At 42.6% G+C, this 9,445-nt stretch overlaps 2 non-coding genes across 2 annotated transcripts; one reads left to right on the forward strand and one right to left on the reverse strand.

The window, feature by feature from the left end:
• Positions 1-243: 243 nt before the first annotated feature.
• On the reverse strand, positions 244-325 carry trnas-aga. The gene has a single exon. It is a non-coding gene; the product is annotated as a tRNA-Ser (tRNA).
• Positions 326-7,624: 7,299 nt separating this feature from the next.
• trnat-ugu lies at positions 7,625-7,697 on the forward strand. The gene has a single exon. It is a non-coding gene; the product is annotated as a tRNA-Thr (tRNA).
• Positions 7,698-9,445: the final 1,748 nt, after the last annotated feature.

The following is a 9,445-nucleotide window of genomic DNA, read 5'->3' on the forward strand; positions in this document are numbered from 1 at the left end:
ACCATTTATGTCGATAAAACACAGAGAATACTGCAGAAACTCAACACGTTTCGTGGTACCTGTGGAAAGAGAAACAGAGCTGAAGTTTTGAGTATGGTAAGTTTCTTGTTCAGAACGCGTGTTCTCTGAATGTCAATAAATGACCAGACTCTCCGGTGGCGCAGTGTGACGGATTTTCTCGAGTTTGAGCAATAACTCATTGATCAGAAGGTTATTTGAAAAAAGACCTACATGTTTAGGGAACGTAGTCGGCAGGATTCGAACCTGCGCGGAGTAACCCCAATGGATTTCTAATCCATCGCCTTAACCACTCGGCCACGACTACAGGGGTGAAGCTACCCTTTTACATTTCTCATGGAATGGGTTCAAAAGGAAAGAGGAGCATTCGGCTTGTCTTATCCGTGCCACAACCCTTATATTTCTTGTCAACCTGTACTTGATCAGAACGGAGACTGAATTGAACTACATTATTGAGAAATAGAGTGAATGGGAAGAATCCATTTCTATGAGCAAAGAGATTAATAGATCAATGGATTGAGAAAGAAAGATTTGTATTTTGAAAGCGCCTTTCCCCACTATCTCAATCACAACCAATGGAGTACTTTTGAAGCAGATTCTTCATTGGACAATCTAATGTGCAAATCAGGGCAGTTTGTTTAACCATCGGTCAAAAACGAAACTGTTTCAAATACTCACAATTGGCGCTGGATGTGCCATGGAGTTCATAACTAACTTTGGGGGTTTGCTGTGCTCTGATTTACACCCGGGTGCGTAATCTCAGGGGAAGGTGTTGCCCATTTAATACAGAGATGAGGGGGATGTTCTCCCATTCAGACAGTAACAAATCTGTGGAATTCTTCCAACAGAGTTCTGATAAGGCTGGGTGTATTCAAGGCTGAGATAGACAGAGATTTAGTCATTTAGGGATTCAAGGGCGACTGTGATAAGGCAGAAAAGTGGAGTTGAGGATTAGCCATGATCTCATTTAAAGGTGTAATTGACTTGATGGGCCAAAATACTTCCATCTGTCCCAATGTCTTATCTGTCATTTGAAAAATGCGAGACAATTGTAAAGGAAGAAATAAAGGTCGTTTATAAAAGGTTATTGCAATCAAGCACAGTCAACATCGTTTGTTGAAAGGCAAATCACACTTGAAAATTTTGCCAGACTTCTTTGGTCATCTTACAAGCATAGTTGATAAAGACAAACGGCAGATGAAGTGCATTTGAATTTTTAACAGGCACTCAATAAGGAGCCATATCTCAGGTCATTGCACAAGGTAGGGGTTACGCTGTTAGGTATAAATGAGCATGGGCTGCCCATTGTTTAATTAACATAAAATACAGAATCGAGATTAATGGGTATTTTTCAAGTTGGAAAGATATGATTTGTGGAGTGTCAGAATGGTCAGTCATAGGGCTGCAATTATTTATCTCTGTATTAATGACTTGGAGGAAGTGCCAGAATGTAATGTGTTCAGTTTTGCAGAAGATACGAAATAGGCGGAGGGCATGTTGCGGTAAGGACATGCGAATCTGCAAAGGGATATAGATAGGTTGAGTGAGTGGACAAAAACTTGGCTCATGCAGTTTCATGTCGGCAGTATGAGTTCTTGTCCTTTGGTAGGAAGAGTCAAAAGGTAGACTACTATTAAAATCGAGAGAAATTTCCAAAAAAAGGGGTACAAAGGAACCTGAGTGTTCTTGAGCATGAAGCAAACAGAGGTGAATGACATATTTATTTTTCTGGCAAAAAATGGTCTCCTTTCCTAAAGTTCACAATGAAAGAAACTAAGTACGTGTAAATTATTCGAAGGCCAGGATATTTCCAGTGTTGTTCCATGGGACATATTTGATAAATTGTTTATGGTTCTGTAAACTTTATTTGCCATGGAGCTGGGAGTGGGAGAGGGGAAAATTAAGGTCACCCATGATTATTGTCGTCCCTTTATCTGTCACACACAGTATCTGTTTTTTTATACGCTTGTTTTCATGTTGTGGTTACTGTTAGTAGGCTTGTAGACTGCACCCACTGGTGACTTCTTTCCCTCACTGTTCCTCATCTCTACATAAACAGATTCTACATGCTTATCTCCTGAATCAAGGTAATCTCTAACCATTGTACAAATGTCACCACAACCTTGGCATTTCACACGCCTCTGTATGCCTTCTTGCAATATTAATTGATCTTCTACTGTGTTACTATTGCATATATTAAGAGAAAATAAAAGGGAAAACAAACATTGCCGTGATTCGGATTCAAGTCGAAGCTGCTGTGGCTATATGCAGAGTATTGGCCATTATACGACCATGGCGCTTAACAACGAGGCACCGGGAAACGTACAATAAGCACACTGCTGGAGGGCATGCCAGGAGCAGCACCAGAAACACAACAGAAATACTCATCAAATAGCATACTGAAATGAGTGGACAAAATCTATCGAATGCAGGGCCATGGAGGATGTCAATGTCCAGCATTCAGAGTATGCAAAACTGAGGTTGATAGATTTCGTTAGATTAAACATATTAAGAAATCATGGGATAGTGCAGAAAAATGTCAGTGAAGCAGAAGTTCATACATAATTTCATTGATCAGCGAGGCAGGTTCAATGGGCTGAGTGGCCATTTGTTATGTTTCAAAATAAAAACATGACTTTCTTATATTCACTTGGCAAATGTAATTAATATTCGGGTGGAAATGAAGTAATTGTTCTGGGCTGCGGTCTTGTATATATTTCTCAAATGTAAATCGAGTTTTACATCGGCTGCATCAGCAGCTTCCTCACACAAGGAAATAACCACTGTTGCAGAAGATCATTTAACCCCAGTTCCCAGCCCTGGAATCAGAGAAATTCAGTGACCTAACATTCTATATATGCAGGGTCAATCGGATTCTAATCCTAAGTCCCTATTCCGGTCAATCCCTGAAAAACTTGATAACCTTTGCTTCGCACAATATCTCTCTATGTGCCTGAAATATATCCAAGAACTCTGCAGGTTGCAGCGGAGATTTACAAGAATGTTGCCAGGACTGGATAAGATGAAACTTTGCAGAATGTTTGGTTAGGCTGGGACTGTTCTCCTTGGAACACAGGAGGCTGACTGGAGTTTATAATCATATAACAGCACTTATTAACATTCAATATTCTTAGGGGTCTTGACAGCGTAAATATGGACAAATGCTTTCCCTGAGCATGACAGAGAAGGAGTTCAGGACATCATATCCGAATAAGGTTTAACCCATTTAATTCAGATATGAGGAGGAATTTCTTCGCTCGGGGCCAGTGAACTTGTGGAATTCTTTCCTGCAGACGGCTGTTGAAGCTGAATTGTTGGGTATTGTCAAACTGAGTTAGACAGACGTCTAATCAGTAAGATGGTCAAGAGGTACCCAGGTCAGGCAGCAGAACGGAGTTGAAGATTATCATTGAAAGATGCAGCAGACTCGTTGGGTCGAATATTTCTGCTCCTAATTTATTCCTCCTGCTCCTCCATCATTTTGTCCATGGTCTTATTTAATCGATAGGTCCAATATTGTTTGGGGGGTGGACTTGGATAAAATTATAGTCTTAGTTTCACGCTGTCACGCCTTGTAGCTAATCACGGCCCTTTCACTCCGTTCCCTCTGCATTTGTTTTCCACCGATAACATTTTGGATTCTTCCAAACTGAATGTAAAGTCATTCTAAGTAAGACTGACTGCCAGCACCACCCCACAAACACTCAACGGCCTGGCTTATCTTTGTTAAGAAGCCCTGTCCACTGTGACTACTACACAACAGCAACATGGAGTCATTCTCTGTCTGAATTTTAAACCAAGGCTACAGTGGAGAAAGCTCCTTCCTAACGACGAGAACATTAAAGAAGCTACAACTTCACAGTGAAAGTTGGTTCATCAGTATTTCTTCTGCCTTGTTCCTTGTTCCTTGTGTCAGTGAATTAAATGTGCCTCTCAGTCTGTCACAGGCTTTCACTTTTGTTGTTTTTACAGAGTCGTGCCTTTACACTTGGAAAATGCTGGGAATACTCAGAATCCTGTCCCTCCCTACCCGCGAATAAGCATTTCTTTGATCAAAATAAAACATGTCACACAGGAAGAAGAAATCTTCAGAGTCTTGGAAAACCTTCAGGAGGAGACCTCTCAGTTCTCTGCTGTAATCTTAGCAAAAAGATCATTCTCGCTTGGATTCTGTTCGTCACAGAGAGTTCGGGGAGACCGTAAAGATCCGATGCATCTTCAGTGCGTCCTATTTCTTGAATTTCAAAATTAGGCGATTTTCAGGTTCATGACTTTCGACTCATTGTTCTGTTGTCGTGGCAACAGTCAATTTTGAACAAAGTTTATGGGAAATTGCCAGTTTCTGAGGATTTGGAAATGATTCAACGATCGACAAACGTCTTGGAAATGTTCGAAATATGAAAAATTATTTGCGGAGAGAGAATAAAAGATTTTTTTTTCAGATCGCAAACATTTCTCATATGGCTATTCAAAATTGAATTAAGTGGCGGGAAAAAGCTGTTTAACTCGCTTCAATTCATTCAATTTGATGCAAACTCCACAGGTCATTGAAACATTCAAAAAAGGAATTAGATTTATCTCAGCGAAACGTGCGAATGTTACATTCAACTTTGGTCAGAATTTTTATCAGCTTAAAATAAAGAACTGCTGAGAGGAAGGGAGGGTTCAAAATGTAAAGAGACAGCCTTGTTTCTGGATTTCTTGGGTGGAGTTCGGAAAGTATGAAATGTTCCGAACATCATCGGAATGTGGTCGAATCATTAAGGCACCATTTTAAAGCGGGAATTGTGCCTCTGAGCGACGGTTTCCTTCCGACTCGAGAGGGTCTAATTTTACTTATTAATTGAAAAAATGTTCAGTTTCATTTATAGTTCTTCACGGAGAATGAACTGCCGATCTTATTCAGCTGCACGTGTACAATAAATTTCTTTACACGTGAAGTCAAAGAAATTCGAAACTATTCCCCAACCGCCCACAGACTTTGTCTCACTGTTAAGGTGCCTCCTTAGGGACCGAGGGGTGCAGGTACATAATTCTCTGAAGTTTACATCACATATGGACAGAAAGGTTAAACAGGCTTTTGGCACGCCTGCCTTCATTGCTCAATCGTTTCAATTCAGGAGTTGGGAAAGTCATATTGAGGTTGGACAGAATGTTGGTGAGGCATCTTCTGGAATGCAGTGTGCAGTTTCGGTCGCACAATTACAGGAGGCATATAATTAAGCTGGCGAGTGTTAAGAAGAGGGTTACCAGGATGTTGCCTGGTATGAAAGGTTTGATTTATAAAGAAAGGTTGGCTAGATTTGGACTTTTTTCTCTGGTGCTTAGGAGGTTGAGAGGCGACCTGTCAGAAGTTCATAAAATAATGAGACGTGTAGATAGTACTAATTGTAGTTGCCTTTTCCCTAGGATGGGAGATTTCAAGACGAGGGGACATTCTTAAGTTGTGAGGAAATAATTTTTTAAAAAAGATAGGAGAGGCAGAACTTTGCAATGACTGTTAATAAAATGATAGCAAGTTCCAGCAGAGAAACGGGTGGCAGAGAAACGGGTGACAGTAAAGCAGGCATACAAGGACGAACGTGTTTCGTTTGCCAGTGAAATTCACCACTTCACAAAGTGGAGAATATTGAAGTGCAGCAGTGACGGCGATTATTTTGCTGGATATTCACCTTGCGAATGCTTTATCCGCCGGTATCCCTGATTACATCACAAGGATGAAAGCTGCAGCGAGACGTGTGGAGCCAGTGGTGTAATTGATACGGCGTCTGACTTTGGTTTGGAAGATTGAAATGTTGTATCCTCTCTCGCTCGAGTGAAGTTGACAGCTTTTCTACCCTTGCAAATTGACAGATGCTTCCGAAGAGGAATGTATGCCCAGCGCTGTTTTTGTCAGATTCCCAGCAGCTGAAGTGATTGGATCGCTGGGTTTTGGAAATTGAAAATTGAAATTGAAAGGTAAATGAGTAACATGAGTGTGGGGTTACTTCAGCTCACTGTCTATTTCATATCCCAGCTCATGGCAACGGTACCCATTGTCAGGAGAAACTGCTTGTGTTCCACATAAAGCTGCCTTTTGTCGGGGTACGTTGTGTACGTCGGGAGAAGCGGGTACAACAGTGTGTGTATAATATCACAAAGACTGACACTGAGCCACACATTAAACGGTAAAGTTGATGTTGTTAACTTGCTCGCCCAACTGGCTTGTTTTCGTTCAGACGTTTCGTCACCATACTAGGTAACATCATGAGTGAGACTTCCGATGAAGCGCTGTTGTTCTACTCCACTTTGAATTTATACTGCCCGGTCAGTTGCGGTGAGTTCTGTCATTTCCCGTTCTGTTCTGTATGGGTTGTATATGGGGTCCAATTCTATATGTTTGCTGATTGCATTATGGACTGAGAACAATGCTTCCAGGAATTCCCATGTGTGTCTATATTTGGCTTGGGCTACTACGGTTATGTTGTCCCAGTTAAACTGATGGCCTTCATTATCCGAGTGTACTGATATTAGGGAAAGTTCGTCATGTCATTTTGCCGCTAACTGATGTTCATGTATTCTGATGGCTAGTTTCCTTCCTGTCTCTCTGTTACAATGTTTGTGGCAGTCGTTGTCCGGTATTTTGTAAACTATGTCGGTTCTGCATGTCGTGGGTATGTGGTCTTTAAGCCTTGTGAGTGTTTGTCGTAGCATGGCTTTGGGCTTGTGTGCTACCGTAATTCCTAGTGGTCATAGGAGTTGTCAGTTCTGATATGTTCTTGATGTATGGCAGTGTAGCCAGTGTGTTAGGGCATAATGTGTCCTCTTTCTGTTGTTATTTAGTAGGCACCTGCGGATGAAATTGCAGGGATATCCGTTCAAAGCGAAGATTTTGTATTGGTGTTCTTCCTCTTTCTGTATAGTTCTGGGTCGTTGCAATGAGTGGTGGCCCGTTTAAATAGCGGCCCGACACAGCTTAGTTTGTGGACCACTGACCTGAGTTAGTTGCCAAATTAAAAGTTTCCGAATCCCTCGAGGCACTGAACCGAGTTGTGATGTGCAAAGGACAACACACAAAGGAGAGTCCTTGTGTGATTGATCCAATGTGATCTGTATACCAGGGTAAACAGTGAAGACTGGTCTTCAGCACCCACGTTGAGCCTGGCTCCACTCGGCCGACAGTCAAATCTCACAAACTACCATTGCCCTTCACTTTTCCTGACCTCCCCTCTATTCTTGTTTTAAACCGATTACACGTCAGACAGTTGCAGCTGGCATTGCTGATGTGGAACTGGAACATGGAGTGAATCGATTTTGACTGGTCAATGACATAATTCTGCTTCTAAACATCAGTCAATATTTCGTATTTATTGCTGTAAATGTTAACCATTAACAGGCTATGGCAGTGAAGGCACCGAATCGTAATCACTGGACTACCAGGAAAGATCTGTTTATGTGACTCAGGATACTCTGATTCGGCCTTGCATTCTCCCGTCCTTCTGCACGTGATGCCCCTCTGCTCTGTTTCGGTTTTATTACGTCTTGGTTCATTATACACAAGGTCTCCAATTATCTATTACTTTGTCGTTTCTAACACATGAGACCCTCTTCCCAAACTTGTTTGACTGGCTCCATAGCTCAGTGGTTAGAGCACTGGTCTTGTAAACCAGGGGTCGTGAGTTCGAGTCTCACTGGGGCCTGTGGCAAATTTTGCACAACCGCTGCTTCCAAGATCGACAGGCACCCTTTCAATCTTAGCTGAAATTATGACAACATCATTTCCTGCACAGGCGAGAAATGTGTTTGAAATTCCACATTCCTGTTTGTCCGACCACGGACTTGAGGAAGAGCATTCGGAATGGCAGGAAGCAGCTGACGTGAGCGAAGTTTGACCGGAAGAGCGAGGTGAAGCCGGAAAACTGCAGAGTGAGAGGTGAACAACGCAGGAGGAACACAAAGCCGGGGCAGCCGCCGACTGCTTCCTTTCGTTGCTGTAAACAGGTTCTAGTTTTGAAGTCTGCACTGGGACAATAGAGCCAAGTGAGTGAAATTCTGCTTTCTGGGGGCTGCGCTCTCCTAAAGCCTCTGGCACTCTCGGTGGAAGGTGTCCTTGTTTGTTTCCTGCTCTGAGTGAAAATGAGGTTCACTTCCCCGAGGGGGCATGAACACAGTTTTCCCACCTCAAACTTCAGTCTCATTGGTAGTGATGCGTGAGATTAAAATGTTACAGGGAAAATAACATTGAAATGAACACTTGAAACATGACAGCACACAAGGCTAAAAGGCCAAGTGCTGGAAACTGGGATGTTCGGTCTCTTTCCATACTGTAAAAACTCAATGATGCGATCATTTTGCAGGAGCAACTGATTACCAATGAAATAAAAGCCAGAAGCTGTGTTATTAAGAAATGATGCAAGTCTGCTTGTTCCCAGGTGGTCTAGTGGTAAAGGTACTGTAGTTTCACCACTGTTGCCTGGGCTCGAGGCCTGCTCAGGGAGTGAGGATTTATTGTCCTCACAATAACAGCAGCAAAGGCTGAGCAGTGCCTGGAGGGAATCCTTTTAATGTCTCGGATCAATGAATGTCCTGGCCACTTAAAGAAGGGAAGGTAGTTTAACTGTCTCTACTCAGTTGGACAGTTCACCCTTCATGTGCCTCTGATTCCCAGTTCTAAAGATTCACAAAGTTGAGACGAGTGGATTTTTTAAAAATTCTGTTTTCTTTCCATTCCAAGGAGCTTCAGTTATTGAGTGGTTTGGGAATTTAAAAGGTGCCAAATGGCAGTGTGTGGTACAACTTCAGCTTCCCCTCCTCTGTTGACGCTGGGACACTGACTCCAATGTTCTCAGTGACATTTACTGATATGAGGCAGTGAAACAATTCCAGTTCCTGCAGATCAGATTCAAACCTGATCAGGGCATCAGAACAGTGAGAAAGATGAGCTGGGAATTTTAAAGAAGTTGCAAATTGTGCTTCAGCCACAGAGACAGGGAGAGTGACGTCATAAACCCATGGCGTCATTCCCGTGCAGAAAGAAGCCGTTCAGCCCATCGAATCCACGGCGACCCTCTGTCGCTTGTGTCTTTCCGAGGTTATTCACAATCGGTGATATCTGTTCGAGTAACAGTCAAATGTGTCTGTGCCGTGATGCTGTCTCCAACATGATTATCCTCTTGTTATTCATGTCTGAAACAGTATGTGCAATTACTGCAGGTCTTGGAAAAGCACTGGAAGTAATAAGTTTCAACTACCCCAGTTTCGTCCCAACTGAGAGAAGACGAACGGTGAACAGGAGAAAACTGCTGCGATCTTGACAAGTGTGTCACCTCACCTGTGTGCCAAAGTGAACGATTTATTGCAGACACCTGACTTTCCGCAAATCGCGCTTATAAGGAATAGCGGAGGATGGTTTCGATCCATCGACCTCTGGGTTATGGGCCCAGCACGC

This window comes from Rhincodon typus, unplaced genomic scaffold (assembly GCF_021869965.1).
Source record: "Rhincodon typus isolate 14 unplaced genomic scaffold, sRhiTyp1.1 hic_rhity00003947, whole genome shotgun sequence".
In the NCBI taxonomy this organism is placed as follows: domain Eukaryota; kingdom Metazoa; phylum Chordata; class Chondrichthyes; order Orectolobiformes; family Rhincodontidae; genus Rhincodon; species Rhincodon typus.